Genomic DNA, 19,129 nt, shown 5'->3' with positions numbered 1-19,129 from the left:
GTATTTTTGTCGCCCAACGAGAGCCAACTCTGTCTTGATTTCTGTCTAATAAAATTCTCTTCAAGAAGACTCAGCTTCCTGAAATTCTCAAGCGCATCCCTTTCTGTTTCATTGAGTTGTTCATCATTATCATCCCTTAATAACCTTTTCTGAACTTCTTCCAATTCTTCTCTAGCAGCCAAAACTCTATTGGAGATATTGCTGAACTTCTTCTTGTCAAAGCTTTGGAGATGATTCTTCAAGAGTTTAAGATTCTCAGAAATCCTGTACTTCAGAACCAAGGCTCACTGCCTTATTCAAGACCAAATTGTCTTCTTCTGCACTTGATCTTTTAATTTCACAAAACCCAAGATTTTCCAGTTCATTCTCAAGAGCTTCTTTATTGCTTGTTGGTTTTTCAATATTTTTTTGTCCTGGATTTTCTTGTTCATTATCTCGAAAGTTGGCTTTGAGCCCATGGATCGGGTCATTACGAATTCTGATGACATTGCTTTTTTGGTTCATACTTGCATTCCTAGAATTGTGAAGAGTGAACTCACGACCTATTGGAGTGCCATCAAACCCAATTTTGTTTGTTTCATATGGGCCAAGTATTCCTCGTCCCATAGATCTTTGAATTCTAGAAACTTTAGAACCAGAACATTTTTCATCAGGACCGGTAGTAGCAAGTCCGATAGCTTGAGTAGTATCCGGATCAGCAAGTCCAAGACCAGGCTTAACATGGTCAATATGGCTAGGTACGGTAGCATTATGAGAAGCTCTAAGACTAGTGTGGCTATGTCCAGCTTTATCAGGACCGATATCTTGACCAGGATCGACGTTTTGAACATGACCTATTCTTGAGAAAACAGAATCCCTAGGACCGGTGCCCTGAACATGACCGATAGGATCAGCGTTAGCAGGGCCAACTTGTACCCTTACCCACTTCATTCTTTTTCCTATCATCTTCCTTACCCTTATTTGTTCTTGCATTTGGTTGCCCATCTTATCATTATTATTGTGTTTATTGATGTTAAGTTTAGACTTGTTCACATTTCTCTTAACCTGAGCCTGGTTAGAGTCATTGATACCGCCTTCCTGAGCATTGTTATTGGCCTTCAATTTTAGATTATTATTGACTGGACAATTATTCGTAGCGTGTGTGAAAGTGCTACACCATATACATCGATTTGGTTTCCATTCGTATTGTACTCCAATGTCAAATAAATTTCCCAGTCTATCTTTAAGTTCAAGCTTAATTGGAAGAGAGCTACTTGGATGGATTTCGACACTAACTCTGGCCACATATGCACGCTCGTAGCCTTCCATTGCTGGGTCAAACATAAGTGGTTTGCATATAATGCTTGAAATATAGGTCAGGCCCATTGGGTTGCACAGGTGTGGTGGAACATTCTTGAGATTCACCCAGATTTGTTCAAGTTCAGGTGGTCTATGATTAGTATTAAGTTCATCGCTCCACTTGTACAACTTGAATCTTTTTCCTTTGATAAAGGTATATTCGCTCTCTATGATCAGCTTTATTTCGCTTTCATTCCTTTTGCACAGTTATCAAATGTTTGAAGTGAGGTTATAAGTCACACTAGTGGTCGAGGTCGTTCGGGATCTAAAAGAGTCTTTTATTTATATTTTAAAATGTGTACTAACATTATTGATCTATACGAGTGTACGTGTACGTATAATTTATCTTATTATATTATTTTGCTAATATAAATTTTTATCGTAACAAGGAAATTCAACTTACTTTGTGAGGTAATGCAGTAACAAGTTATGATTTAACTAATCATTGTGACAAAATATGAATATAATTGTGATTGTTACGAGTTTATTGGTAAAATATGATAAAAATAGATGTTTTGCATTGTAAATTTATCCAATTTTTTTTCCAACTATCTATCTCACATTTGTGTGGTTTGCAAGCTGAGTTTGTCCTTTTTTTCAATTTCAGCAACTAAAATTTATTACAATATTCAGCTACCGAAAATTTACTGACATCTACCAAAAGGTTTGCTTTTAGCCTAGGAAAATGTTAAAAAATTACATTTATTGTTTGTTCAATCTATTTTTGGGAAGTGTAATGTCTTAAAAAAAATTATTATTATTGACTTTTTGTATGTTTTCTAAAACTATCTATTACATATTAGAATATTAGAGCATGATCCAAACTCTCTTAACATATTATGTGAGAGTTCAACGAGTATGTTACTACTTCAAAATTAAATACTCCTAAATATGCGCTACTATTACACAATAAAACACAAATATATTTATTCAACTTTATATAAGTGTAGTTAATAAAGAAAAGAAGATTTATATAAATGTCTAACTTAATTCTATAAATATATTTTAATTAGAAATGTACCATCATAGTTGAAACAACCATTAATAGGACCTTCCATAAAAAAAATTATTAATTTATTCATTCAATTTCTATCGTAAAAATGTTTCTTAAAATAGAAAAAGGTTTTATTGTGTCGCATATACTATATTTTTGAATAAACCAACTTCGTGGTATGTGACAAATTCTGATGTCTATATAGAAATTAAAAGTAATGTATGTGTTTATTACTTTATAAATTATTAATAAAGGCGACGTTAAGATGTATGACTCAACTGAAATTGTCATGTTTGTGGTATTAGATCAAAATATTAAATAACACTTATTAGCGTCAGTGTTATGTTTGTCCGTACAACTATTTTCAATGGCTGCACAAATGATATTTTATAAAAATAAAGTTGCCAACTTACAATTTGAAGCGCACAACTCAACTAACTTTACAGTTATAAAAGTTTTTAAAATTGAAAAAAAAAATAATGTTTAAGATTATTTTCAATGTTTTATAGTTAAAATTTCAATGATACAGTATAATTGTGAATTTTTTATTTCATAAGCTTACATGTTTTTCTTTTGATAGTCGATTCACAAAACCATTATAGATACCACAAGTTCATCCAATAAGGTAGAATAAATATTTAAATAAAGTTTAACTTGTAACATTTTAATCTTTATCATATTATTGCTATTTATAAGAGACAAAATATATGTCGGCACGTTTGGAACGTTCGGCACAATCGGTACGATCAGCACGGTCGACATATTTGGCACGTTCGTCACAATCAGAACGGTCGCGCAAAATTCGGTAGTTTGATTTGGTCGTAGGCTACAAGAAACGTGGTCGGAGTCACGATCATCGACACATTCGGCAAGAACACCATATTCGGCACGTCTGGTACGTTTGTCTAGAAATTGTTCACTTGTATCATGAATATTGGGTCGAGAAATCATAAATACAGTCGATAGGGTTGTGATTGCTCTAGGTCATCGATTGCTTTCAGTTCTTAGGTTGTTGGGTTGAGAAATAAGGTCACTAGTTGGCTAGGATACGGTCATTCCTGGTTGTAGATTTTTCTCGGTTGTAAGTAAATTGGGTTTGGTTGAGTTGTCTGCATTCTTAATTTATTGCATTCCGGTTCTTCTGTTAAGATGGAGAGAAAGAATAGGAATAAGGCAAAATAAGTGTATGACTTTGTAGAAATCGATTCAAGCAAGAAAACGATAGATGAAATAAAAAAAAACAGATTTTTGAGAAACCAGAAATGCAGAAACAGAGCTCTTAGAAGATTGAGGAAAAAATGCAAAATGAAACTGAAAGTTTAAAGCCTGAAATAAAAAATGATGAAATATGGAAGGTCGAATACACTGAAAGAGAAAATATCTACGGACTCAAGAATCAAATTGCGACATTGTTGTTCTAAGCAAAAAAATGAGAGATTCTGCTCAACAAGGAAAAAACACAGCAAACCACTATCCAACTCAATCTTCACTATCTTCGGGATTGGAACTTACTAAAACAAGAGGAATACAAGAAGATAGTTAGCTGGTCTGTGGAAATAATGAGGGAACTTATGAAGTGCTCAAAAACCAAGACCTGTACTATCAGAAGTAATTCCAGTTGGAAAGTTAATGAAGTCTAAAAGAAAAATGCAGGACATAAATATGAAGATGGGGAGAAATATAAAGGCAAAACATACATGGGAGATTTTAAACCAAAAGTTGAGATTCTTAAATTCCCTTTTGAGTTTAAATTACCTGTTGAAGTGAAAAAAATGCATTAAAGAATGGGAAAATGTAGTTGTTGGTAACTACATAGGTATGAATCGTGTATCTTTCCCAGTCACTAAGGATGTTTTGCTAAAACAATTGGAGCATATGGGACTAGAAAATGTATCAACAAATATCCATGATCTCTATTTTTTGAAATTCAAGTAGTGAACAAATCTGGAAAATATTCTAAAGTCGGGACACACATATGTTGGGTCAAACTGTATGAAGCTAGAAAAATGGTCCGAATTTATGAACCTACTCAGCAAACCGAAGGAAATAACTCAAATTTGGTTCAAACTAAGGAACATTCTAGCTCATATGTATAACGCAGAAGCACTTAGCCATTTCGCTAGTCTCTTGGGAAAACCATTATATATGGACCCAATAACGGAGGAAAGCGAACACATCACATATGCTAGGATAAGCATTGAAGTTCATCTTAAAAGTTTTTACCAGCAAAGATGACAGTAGTTGATAGAATAGGCAAACCCACATACATGGATATTACGTATGAATGGAGGCCAAAGAGATTTACGTTCTGCAATACTTTTGAACATTCTAGTAATAAATGTTCAAAAACAATTGAAGAACATAAAACTAAAACTTCAAGAGCAAAATGAGGAAGTTGAAACTGAAGAATCGGACAATCAAAATGAGGAAGCTAAAGATGGAGATGCAGATAATAGAAATGATGAAGAATCAAAAGAAATGATAGATGAAAAATTAGAGAAATAAGAAGATGAAGAGTCAGAGGAAGGAACTTATAAGAATGAAGTGGATGATAGTGAAGAGGAAATTTTGAAAGTAGACCGAAGCAAGTTAGACAAAAATGAAGCAAAGGATTGTGAAGGTAAATGTGAAATTCCTAAAATACTGAAACATAATTCCTTTTATCAGATTAGTGTTGTCTCCTCTAAAGCGAAATTGATCCAAGGGAATGAAATCAATGCTCACAAACAATAATCATCAAATGCAACAGTTCAATCACCAATAAAGAAGCATAAAGTCAAACAGGTGATTAGAAAAAGTAGGTGAGCTACGAGAGTAGCAAATTGGGATCCGAAAGTAACGGAAATGATATTGGCTACATTGAACAAGAATGTTAAATAGATTGATTGATATGTTTTAGTTGTCTGTAATCTCTGTTTTTTTTCTAATCAGATACTCTAGGGTCATTTGATTCCTTTAATCAAAGTTAGGGTTTGTCTAACTTTGATAATTAACATTTTCTCCCACTTTTGGGTTCTTAATGAAATGAAGTTATAGGAATACAACAAAGTTTTGGATTATGTTATCAACAATACAATACAATTCACACACAACAGCTTTACATTGACGAACAATAATTTTTCGGTAAAGCCCTATACTAAAAGTTTATAAATATGTCGGCTAAGGCTCCAATACCTTTACCGACAAGTCATATACCGACAGTTGCCGACAAATTTATATTTATCGGTAGAGATTCATTACCGACAGATTTAGGACACTTACTGACACAATAAACTTTCGGTAAAAGCCCATTTTACTAGTGATATGTGATCTCTCAATTAAATTTTGTTTTAGTGAAACTAGTTTATATGTTTTTTTTTTCTTTTGATGGTCAATCCAATTATTGAACTCTTAATTTTTGAAATTAATATTTAATAAATTAACTATTTTAGTAAAATAAAATATTAATATTTTAAACTTAATATTAGTACATCTACTAAAAAGAATAATAAATATAAATAAATAACTTAAAAACTCATTTATGGAATTTATGTCTAATTAAAATATTTTTTCAATCCTAATTATACCTAACATTAAAGTAGGAAGGAAAAAACTATATATTTTTTTATTAAAATCTTTTTCCACTGATAGAAGGAAACTCATTACTCTCATTTAAAAAAGAAGAAAAAAAAATTATGCCATAAATATATTTTTTCAATAAAATCCTTTTTCAAATTTGAAGAAAACTCATTAGTTTCTTATTTTTAATTCTACAATATTCTATATAAAAATTCTATTCATTTAGTTTTATATCTACTAATTTTATACTCTAATATTAATAGATTTTAATAAGACTGAAGACCATATCTTAAAAAATATAAATAATTGTTTCTATCTCATGAAACTATTAGTTACATATAATAAATAATTGAGAAGTTTAAATTTAATATGAGAAACATACGATAACTAAAAGATTTAATGAGAGTTGTCAAGTTTAATTATAATAAATATTAAATTTGTATGATCTTATCTATATATATATAATGATGCTTAATTTTTAAAGTGTCCGGATTGCCGGGTCGAGAGCTGTGAGTAATTTGGATACTTGGGTCGGATTGTGGGTTGACCCGTTTTTAAATTTAAAATGGTTAAAAATAAAATTAAAAATGCTAGAGGTATGTTTCGAACTTGCAACCTAACAAAACAAGTACAACTCTTTAACCAACTAGGCTACAAAGACTTTATATTTTAAATTCAACACCAAATTTGATAAACGCGGGACGTTTTAATATTATGATGCTTAATTTTTAAAGTGTTCGGATTGCCGGGTCGAGAGCTGTGGTTAATTTGGATACTTGGGTCGGATTGTGGGTTGACCCGTTTTTAAATTTAAAACGGTTAAAAATAAAATTAAAAATGCTAAAGGTATGTTTCGAACTTGCAACCTAACAAAACAAGTACAACTCTTTAACCAACTAGGCTACAAAGACTTTATATTTTAAATTCAACACCAAATTTGATAAACGCGGGACGTTTTAATATTAATATAAGTTCAACTTTTTAACTAACTAATCTATATATATATAATGATGCTTAATTTTTAAAGTGTCCGGATTGCCGGGTCGAGAGCTGTGGTTAATTTGGATACTTGGGTCGGATTTTGGGTTGACCCATTTTTAAATTTAAAACGGTTAAAAATAAAATTAAAAATGCTAAAGGTATGTTTCGAACTTGCAACCTAATAAAACAAGTACAACTCTTTAACCAACTAGGCTACAAAGACTTTATATTTTAAATTCAACACCAAATTTGATAAACGCGGGATGTTTTAATATTAATATAAGTTCAACTTTTTAACTAACTAATCTATATATATATATATAATGATGCTTAATTTTTAAAGTGTCCGGATTGTCGGGTCGAGAGCTGTGGTTAATTTGGATACTTGGGTCGGATTGTGGGTTGACCCGTTTTTAAATTTAAAACGGTTAAAAATAAAATTAAAAATGCTAGAGATATGTTTCGAACTTGCAAGCTAACAAAACAAGTACAACTCTTTAACCAACTAGGCTACAAAGACTTTATATTTTAAATTCAACACCAAATTTGATAAACGCGGGACGTTTTAATATTAATATAAGTTCAACTTTTTAACTAACTAATCTATATATATATAATGATGCTTAATTTTTAAAGTGTCCGGATTGTCGAGTCGAGAGCTGTGAGTAATTTGGATACTTGGGTCGGATTGTGGGTTGACCCGTTTTTAAATTTAAAACGGTTAAAAATAAAATTAAAAATGCTAGAGGTATGTTTCGAACTTGCAACCTAACAAAGCAAGTACAACTCTTTAACCAACTAGGCTACAAAGACTTTATATTTTAAATTCAACACCAAATTTGATAAACGCGGGACGTTTTAATATTATGATGCTGAATTTTTAAAGTGTACGGATTGCCAGGTCGAGAGCTGTGGTTAATTTGGATACTTGGGTCGGATTGTGGGTTGACCCGTTTTTAAATTTAAAACGGTTAAAAATAAAATTAAAAATGCTAAAGGTATGTTTCGAACTTGCAACCTAACAAAACAAGTACAACTCTTTAACCAACTAGGCTACAAAGACTTTATATTTTAAATTCAACACCAAATTTGATAAACGCGGGACGTTTTAATATTATGATGCTTAATTTTTAAAGTGTCCGGATTGCCGGGTCGAGAGCTGTGGTTAATTTGGATACTTGGGTCGGATTGTGGGTTGACCCGTTTTTAAATTTAAAACAGTTAAAAATAAAATTAAAAATGCTAAAGGTATGTTTCGAACTTGCAACCTAACAAAACAAGTACAACTCTATAACCAACTAGGCTACAAAGATTTTATATTTTAAATTCAACACCAAATTTGATAAACGCGGGATGTTTTAATATTAATATAAGTTCAACTTTTTAACTAACTAATCTATATATATATAATGATACTTAATTTTTAAAGTGTCCGGATTGCCGGGTCGAGAGCTGTGGTTAATTTGGATACTTGGGTCGGATTGTGGGTTGACCCGTTTTTAAATTTAAAACGGTTAAAAATAAAATTAAAAATGCTAAAGGTATGTTTCGAACTTGCAACCTGACAAAACAAGTACAACTCTTTAACCAACTGGCTACAAAGACTTTATATTTTAAGTCCAACACCAAATTTGATAAACGCGGGACGTTTTAATATTAATATAAGTTCAACTTTTTAACTAACTAATATATAATGGTGTTGAGTAAATTGATACTTGGGTCGGATTATGGGTTGACTCGCCCATAAACTTACAACGGTTAAAAAATGTCAAAAAATGTTATCCGTAATTTTTTTTCACGATTTTTATATTATAACTCGTGCAAATGCACGGGCTAAATGCTAGTAATCATTAATAACATTAGTTCAACAAAACATACAATGTATTCATACAAAAATAATAAAATGGTCAATTCAATAATAATTCAACCGTATATAACATTTGTTTTTACTTATACTTAAATACTTATAAAAATAAATATAACTAATTTTATTAATTTTTTTCTTTAAGATAATTTGTGAGCTCTCAGCGAGAAATATTTTTTTTTCATTAAAATATTTTTTCAGATTTAAAGAAAATTCGTTAATTTAAAAAAGAAAAAAAAAACAAAACTTAATTTCATAAATATATTTTTTCATTAATATATGTTTCCACATTTGAAGGAAATTTATTACTCTCATTTAAAATTCTATAGTATTCTATATAAATATTTTATTCATTTGATTTTTTATATAATATAAAAAATTCAAATATTAAAATTTTAGATTAACTTTTTAAAATATTCGATCACTTTCTTGTATATTATGATTTTAAATTATTATAAATTTTCATGGTTATTATGTAATTTATATTTTAAAATAAATCACGTTTATTAAAGAATATATACCAATTATTAAATATATATAAGGAATATTAATTAATTTTATAAATATAATATCTATAGTTAAAAGAAGTAATAGGCTCTCTCATTAACATATTTCCATATATTCTAATTAAATTGATCAATAAAAAATGAATATAGAATGAATCAGTTATAGAAAATAATTACTCTTTTATATATATATATAAATATATATATATATATATATATATATATATATATATATATATATTAAATATTTTATTTTATCTATTAAATAGAGGATGGGTGGTAAATAAAAAATCTTAATAATTATATCTTCAATCTCTAACTACAGTAAATATAAATATATATATATATATATATAAATATATATATATATATATATAAATATATATATATATATATATATATTTCAGATTAAATAAATATTTTTTTTCCTTTTTTAAATTTTTTTTATGTATAATAGATATTTTTTAGGTAATAACACAGACTCACATTCATATAATAAAATATTACTAGGTTGAATTCTAATTTTTTTTTTTATCACAATATAAAATTGTTGACATTTGAGTTATGAATAATTTGTTTATATTAAATATTTGTTAATTTATTAAAAGTTAAAAGAAAAGGAATGTATATTTAACATCATTTGTGTTTGCTTCGAAATTGAAAAGAGAAAACAGAATTTGATTATTTTTAGAAAATGAAGAAAAACAATGACATTAGTCAAATGGGCGGCTGAAAATTTGGCAAGATCTGCCGGTCCCCAAAAAGATGTCTTTTTATTTTTCTCATAAAATCACATTAAATTTAATTGATAATAGTATAAAACAAAAATAAAAACAATACTTAAATACTAAAATAAAATTAAAAACACATACACTAAAATAAAATTCATAACACAAACTATAATCAAAACAATAACAATTGGAAATATAAAAAATAAAAACATCAAAATAAATGCATCAATAACTAAGCATCATAATAATTATTTACCGTAAACAAAGTTTGAGTTTACGGGTTAGAAAACTCCAGCATATTCTGAGTCACGATAGTATCCAAATACAACAGAGACATTTTGAGATATTCAAGTTATTGATAAGTCTCTTCTTTTGATTTCTTCCAACATTATTTTGTCTCCCTCAACTTGTTTGACTTGATTTACCACATTTTCACGTTGCTTCTAAATCTCCAACAACTCCTCAACGTGCACAACTTGAGCACTCAATTCACTCATCTTTAATGACCGGTTAGTCTTCTTCAATGATTGTTTTTGTCTTCCTCAACTTGTTTGACTTGATTTACCACATTTCTACGTTGCTTCTCAATCTCTAGCAACTCTTCAACGTGCACAACTTGAGCACTCAATTCACTCATCTTCAATGTCCAGTTAGTCTTCTTCAATGATTGTTTTTGTCTCCCTCAACTTGTTTGACTTGATTTACCACATTTCCACGTTGCTTCTAAATCTCCAGCAACTCCTCAACGCGCACAACTTGAGCACTCAATTCACTCATCTTCAATGACCAATTAGTCTTCTTCAATGACCGGTTAGCCTTCTTCAATGATTGTTTTTGTCTCCCTCAACTTGTTTGACTTGATTTACCACATTTCCACGTTGCTTCTCAATCTCCAGCAACTCATCAACGCTCACAACTTGAGCACTCAATTCACTCATCTTCAATGACCGGTTAGTCTTCTTCAATGATTGTTTTTGTCTCCCTCAACTTGTTTGACTTGATTTCCCACATTTCCATGTTGCTTCTCAATCTCCATCAACTCCTCAACGTGCACAACTTGAGCACTCAATTCACTCATCTTCAATGACTGATTAGTCTTCTTCAATGACCGGTTAGTCTTCTTCAATAATTGTTTTTGTCTCCCTCAACTTGTTTGACTTGATTTACCACATTTCCACGTTGCTTCTCAATCTCCATCAACTCCTCAACATGCACAACTTGAGCACTCAATTCATTCATCTTCAATGACCGATTAGTCTTCTTCAATGATCGGTTAGCCTTCTTCAATGACCGGTTAGCCTTCTTGAATGATTGTTTTTGTCTCCCTCAACTTGTTTGACTTGATTTACCACATTTCCACGTTGCTTCTCAATCTCCAGCAACTCCTCAACGTGCACAACTTGAGCACTCAATTCACTCATCTTCAATGACCGGTTAGTCTTCTTCAATGATTATTTTTGTCTCTCTCAACTTGTTTGACTTGATTTACCACATTTCCACGTTGCTTCTAAATCTTCAGCAACTCCTCAACGTTCACAACTTAAGCACTCAATTCACTCATCTTCAATGACCGATTAGTCTTCTTCAATGATCGGTTAGCCTTCTTCAATGACCGATTAGTCTTCTTCAATGACCAGTTAGTCTTCTTCAATGATTGTTTTTGTCTCCCTCAACTTGTTTGACTTGATTTACCACATTTTCACGTTGCTTCTCAATATCCAGCAACTCCTCAACGTGCACAACTTGAGCACTCAATTCACTCATCTTCAATGACCGGTTAGTCTTCTTCAATGATTGTTTTTGTCTCCCTCAACTTGTTTGACTTGATTTACCACATATTCACGTTGCTTCTCAATCTCCATCAACTCCTCAACGTGCACAACTTGAGCACTCAATTCACTCATCTTCAATGACCGATTAGTCTTCTTCAATGATCGGTTAACCTTCTTTAATGACCGGTTAGTCTTCTTCCATGACCGGTTAGTCTTCTTCAATGACTTTTTGTCTCCCTCAACTTGTTTGACTTGATTTACCACATTTACACGTTGCTTCTCAATCTCCATCAACTCCTCAAAGTGCACAACTTGAGCACTCAATTCATTCATCTTCAATGACCGATTAGTCTTCTTCAATGATCGATTAGCCTTCTTCAATGACCGATTAGTCTTCTTCAATGACCGGTTAGTCTTCTTCAATGATTGTTTTTGTCTCCCTCAACTTGTTTGACTTGATTTACTACATTTCCACGTTGTTTCTCAATCTCCAGCAACTCCTCAACGTGCATAACTTGAGCACTCAATTCACTCATCTTCAATGATTGTTTTTGTCTCCCTCAACTTGCTCGACTTGATTTACCACATTTCCATGTTTCTTCTCAATCTCCAGCAACTCCTCAACGTGCACAACTTGAGCACTCAATTCACTCATCTTCAATGATCGGTTAGTCTTCTTCAATGATCGGTTAGCCTTCACCATCTGCCTTATTTCAATCTACACTGAAATGAAATGTGTAGGAATGAATTTAGAGAAAATCTATTTATAAATTTAAATATTGAAGATTTGGAAACTTTATAAATAATGAAATCTGTCAGCTTATTTTGTATATTTTATTAAATCTATAAATTTATTTTTTTACTATATATTAAAATAAAAAATATTTATTTCTTATTTTTATTATACATTTCTCACCATTATTTTAAAGTTAATAATAATGAAGTTACCTAAACAAATTATTTGAAAAATACAAATAGATGATTCGAGTATCTATCTCGTTTACGTTTACTTATTCTCTAAGTTTGAAAATTGATAAAATGATAATAATCTAATAGTTCACTTTGTTTGAACAATTATCGAATATGACAATTCGCACACGACAACAAAATCTGGTTAAGATAAATAGTTTTCATATAACCATAGTTTATAAATTTAATATAGAGAACTACTTGACATCTTTCTTAACTAATAGTAATATTATTTGTTTAAAAAGTTATATAATTAATATAATAGCCTAATAACAATTATTTATTTATTTCTATTAATATTATTTTATTATAGAAAATTTATATTATTATAATCTAAATAATTAATGAGATTTTGATTTATAATATAAAATTAATGAAAATATATTATCAACTATTTGTTAAAATATAATTTATTTAATGTAAAGGATTAATTCAAAAAATATTTTATTATTATTAGTTTAATTATTTTATCTTTTTTAAAAAATTTGATTGATCAATACACTAAAACAAAGAATTTATATAGGTTTTAGAGTTTTTGGTCTAACTAAAAATATTGGTCATGTTAATTAATGAATCAGTTTTTTTTTTATTCTTGCTCAGTTATCAAATGTTTGAAGTAAGTTTATAAGTCACACTAGTGCTCATTCGGTTTCTAAAAGACTCTTTTATTTATATTTTAAAATGTGTATTAACAAATCTATACGTGTACGTATAATTTATCTTATTATATTATTTTGCTAGTATGAGTTTTTACTGACAAGAAAATTCAACTTACTTTGTGAGGTAATGCAGCAACAAGTTTTTATTTACCTATTCATTGTGACAAAATATGAATATAATTGTGATTGTTAGAGTTTATTGGTAAAATATGATAAAAATAGATGTTTTGCATTGTAAATTTATCTATATTTTTTCCAACTATGTATCTCACAAAATTTGTGTGGTTTGCAAGGTGAGTTTGTTCTTTTTTTCAATTTCAGCTACTAAATTTTATTACAATATTCATCTACCGAAAATTTACTGACATCTACCAAATGGTTTGCTTTTAGCGTTAAAAAATGTTTTAAGAAAATACATTTGTTGTTTGTGCAAAATATCTTAAATAAATTAGTATTATTATTATTTACTTTTTTTATGTGTTCTAAAACTATCCATTACATATTAGAATATTAGTAGAGTATGATCCAAACTCTCTTAAGATATTAGGTGAGAATATTATGTGAGAGTTCAACTAGTATGTTACTACATCAAAATTAAATACTCCTGAATAAGAAAATAATTCAAAATTTATATGCGCTACTATTAGACAATAAAACACAAGTATATTTATTCAACTTTATATAAGTGTATTTAATAAAGAAAAATAAGATTTATATAAATGTCTAGCTTAATTCTATAAATACATTTTAATTAGGAATGTACCATCATAGTTGAAACAATCATCAATAGGATCCGACATAAAAAAATGTTAGATCTGCCATAAAAATGTTAATTTATTCATTCAATTTCTATGGTAAAATTGTTTCTTAAAATGGAAAAGAGTTTTATTGTGTTACATGTACTATGTTTTTGAATGAACCAACTTCGAGGTATGTGACAAGTTCTAATGTCTATATAGAAATTAAAAGTAATGTATGGTATGTTATGTGTGATGTATGTGTTTGTTACTTTATAAATTATGTATAAAGTCGACTTTGAGATATATGCCTCAACTGAAATTGTTATGTTTGTGGTATTCGATCAAAATATAAAATAACTTCTAGACTTATTAGTGTCAGTGTCATGTTTGTTATTTTTGAACTGATCGGACAAAGCCATGCTCCTGTACAACTTTTCTCAATAGACATTTTTTTAAATAAAGTTGTCAGCTAACAATTTTAAGCACACAACTCACATAACTTTATCGTTATAAAGTTTTTAAAATTGAACAAAAAAATGATGTTTAATATAATAGTCAATGTTTTATAAGTAAAATTTCAATGATACAGTATAATTGTGAATTTTATTTTTCATAAGCTTACATTTTTCCTTTTTGATAGTTGATTTATGAAACCAATACCACAAATTCATCCAATTAGGTAGAAAAAATATTTAAATAATGTTTAACTTCTTACCTTTTAAATTTCATGATATTATTGCTATTTATAAGAGACAAAATATAACTTTGTTTTATTTATACAAAAAATTATTTGATGGGTTTTATTTTTCATAGATTTTATATTTCTTACATCTTATATGGTATTGTATTGTGTTTACTGTTTGTTTTTATACGTTTTAAGATGTTTTAAGATGCACTTCGTTTATATTTTTTGATTAATTTATTTTTATTTATTTTTTAACGAATTTATTTTAATTTGTATTTTTTATCCTTCATTGTGCAACACACGGATTTAACACTTGTTAAAAAATATCATGAATCTCGTACATTTACACGGATAAGAATATAGTAAAAATATTATTTATCTACAAATATTTTAGATAAAATTAATATTATTCAAATCTAATTAATATAAAATTAGTTTTAGTTTGTAAAAATTAAGTTTAATCTTAAACTTATTGTTAATTTATATTTTATTTCCTCGGAACCCCACTTAACCCCTCAATTGACCATCATTTTGTAACTCGTACTTTTTCATATATCTTTTTTATCCCCTTGGGAAACCACCCACTAAATTCCGACCTCACAATCAACAAACCACCCACCACCCGACCTCCATCTCGTGACCTCACACTATCAAATGCTCGTCAAACCAATAACTAATTCTGATCTAACAATCGACAAACCACTCACCTAACCTCTATCTCGTGACCTCACACATTTCAAATGCTCTCCAAACCAACTACTAATTCCGACCACACACTCGACAAACCACCCACCACCCGACCTCCATCTCGTGACCTTACACTTTCAAATGTTCGTTAAACCAACAACTAATTTCGATCTCACATTCAAAAAACCACCCATCACTCGACCTTTATCTCGTGACCTCACACTTTCAAATGTTCGCCAAACCAACAACTAATTCCGACTTCACGTTCGAAAAACCACCCACCACCCGACCTCCATCTTGTGACCTCACACTTTTAAATGCTCGTCAAACCAACAACTAATTCGGACACTTTGAATATTAAACATCATTATATATATATTAGTTAATTAGTTAAAAATTGAACTTATATTATTAAGAATATCTCGCGTTCATCAAATTTGGTGTTGAATTTAAAATATTAAGTTTTATTAGCCTAGTTGGTTAAAGAGTTGTACTTATTTTGTTAGGTTGTTCGAAACATACATATATATATAGCATTTTTATTTTTATTTTTAACCGTTTTAAGTTTGTGGGCGGGTCAACCCACAATCCGACCCAAGTATCTATTTACTCACACACACACATATATATTATATATATATATAAATTAACCACAACTCTCAACCCGAAAATTCATATACTTTGAAAATTAAGCATTATTATATAGAGAGAGATTAACTAGTTAAAAAATTGAACTTAAATGGTTAAGAATGTCCGCGTTCATCAGATTTTGTGTTAATTTAAAATATAAAGTCTTATTAATCTAATTAGTTAAAAGGTTGTACTTGTTTTTGTTAGGGTGCAAGTTCAAAACATACCTATAGTATTTTTTATTTTATTTTTAACCGTTTTAAATTTATGTGTAAGTCAACACACAATTCGACCCAAGTATTCATATACTCTCACATACATATCTAAATTAATCAGCCATCGATCCGGCAATTCGGACACTTTAAAAATTAATTATTATTTTATATATATAATGAGATTTCAAAATATAATGTAAAAGTTAATTAAAATATTTTTTAATTATTGGTTAAAATATTATTTATTTAATTACTTTAAATATTATAAATTAATTATATTAAAATATAATATAATATTTTAATAAAATATATAAAATATTACTATTAAATATTACTTTTTAACTTGTATTTTTATAAATATTTATTTTCTTTACACTGAATTAAATATTTATTTTTCTAATAAAAGACATAAAATTTATTCCACATAATCTCATCTGAGTTTAATTTTTTTTTAAATAATTTAAATTTAAATTTCATTAAAAAATATTACAATTATGAGAAACAAATAACAATAACATCACAAATATGAATAAAAATAAAAAAAAAAACTGTAAAATAAAACATAAAAAACAAAACAACACCATGAATAATTATTCAAAGTATTCAAAATTGAGTTCTGGTCATGGTCTCTACATTCTTCAAAGACATTTTGAGGAACTCAAGTTGTTGATAACTCATATTTTCCCTCGATCTTTCCCATCACCTTTGATCTTATCCAACTTTTAAGTGTTGAGCAATTTCCTTTACATGTTGTTGCTCAACCTTTACTTGTTCTTGTACAAGCATTGGAGCATTTTGTTCTCTAGCTTTAGCCTCCACTAGTTGTTGGCTCTCAATTCATTGGATTTTTTAAAAACTTCGGTTCGTCTCTTAGAGAAGGTGACTTGAAAGTTCTTCTCGCTCTGCATTTTCGACATAGTGATTTTTGTACACCATGATTAGCTAGTTACTGATTATAGATGTAAATGTAATATCTAACGCAAAGATAAGTGTGTCTATGAATGAATTGGAGTAAATCTATTTATAGAGTTAAATATTGAAAATTTGGACGCTCCATGAAAAAAGTTTAAATGTGCCTGCTAATTTGGTATATTTTATTACCTTTAATAATTACATTTTTTACTATAAATTTTTTTGAATAGAAAATATTTTGTTTTGTTTATACATTTATCACCACTATTTTAAAATAAATAATAATATTGAAGTTACCTAAAAACATTTTACTACATGAATGATACCCTTACCATTAAAACGAGCATCTATCCAATTTACATATAATTATTCGCTAAGTTCAAAAATTGTTAAAGCAATAATAATGTAAAAGTTTCCTTTGTTCGATCTATTATCGCATACGACAATTTGTATACGACAACAAATTTTGGTTAAGATAAATAGTTTTTTACAACCTTAGTTTTTAAATTTACTATAGTGAATTGGTCGAAATAACAAATTAGGGTTCTTTATTGGGGGCTAATTGCAATTTGAGACATCTTCTTTTGGATCTCGCAATTTGAGGCTTCTTATTGGAGATCAATTGAAATTTGGGACCTCTTCTTTTGAACATCACAATTTGGGGCTCTTTATTGAGGTCAATTGTAATTTGGGACATATTCTTTTGAGCCTCACAATTTGGGGTTCCGCATTGTCAGATTTGTACAAAATTGGGTTTTGCCTTAACGGACATGGTCGTCCGTCAAAATATGTATTACGTTGCCTTTATAATTAAAAAATTATTAATAACACATAAATCTAAATTACCTAAGCCCGACTCAACTTCATTTCATCGCAATGTGAAGAGGAGGGAGTCAGGGTAGGGTGAGGGTGAAGGTAGTCGAGCGTCGCGAGGTGAATGGTAGGGGATTCAAACTAGGGTGCAAGAAATGGAGTTTAATTTGAGTTGGGATGGATTTATGGTTTTCTTTTTCATGTTTTTGTTTTTAATTAATTGACATTTATTAAAAATAAATAGGTGACATTTAGAAGTACATGTAAATATTAATTATTTAATTATAAATATCACTTAATACATTTTTTTGTTGGACGTTCATGTCTGTTAGGGAAAAACTTCATTTTGTACAAAATTGATAATGCGGAGCCCTATATTGTAAGGTTCAAAAGAAGAGGTCTCAAATTGCAATTGGCCTCAATAAGAAGCTCAAATTGTGAGATTTGAAAGAAGAGGTCTCAAATTACAATTGACCCTAATAAAGAGCCTCAAATTGTGAAGTTTAAAAGAAGATGTCACAAATTGTAATTGGCCATAATTTATTATTTTGGCCCTAGAGAATTACTTGACATTTTCTTAATTAGTTTTAATATTATTTTTTTAAAATTTATATAATTATTATAATAGTCTAATTATTATTATTATTTATTCATTTCTATTAATATTATTATAATCTAAATAATGATTGATATTTTGATTTATGATATAAAATTAAGCGAAAATATACTATGTTAAAATATAATTTATTTAATGTAAATGATTAATTAAATTAATATTTTATTTTATCATATGCCATTGTGTTGTAAGGATAAATAAAAATCACATTTATAAAGTTAAAATAAACAATACACATCTCTTTGTGGTCGTCATTATCTTCATATTTTTATTGTCTTCATTATCCTCTTCGTTGTCAATATCTTTGGTCTAAATATGAGAGGGCTTCAATGGTTTGGACAGCCTAGTGATCGTCTTTCTCCTCTCATTCATCGTTGTTTTTGTTATTCATAAAACAAATTGATAACAAATTTGAGAAGAAGACATTCATTTAACTTTTTTTTTATCAGCACCGACCTT

Source organism: Impatiens glandulifera, chromosome 6 (assembly GCF_907164915.1).
Source record: "Impatiens glandulifera chromosome 6, dImpGla2.1, whole genome shotgun sequence".
Taxonomy (NCBI): Eukaryota; Viridiplantae; Streptophyta; class Magnoliopsida; order Ericales; family Balsaminaceae; genus Impatiens; species Impatiens glandulifera.
Note: the sequence above shows the minus strand (reverse complement) of the source record.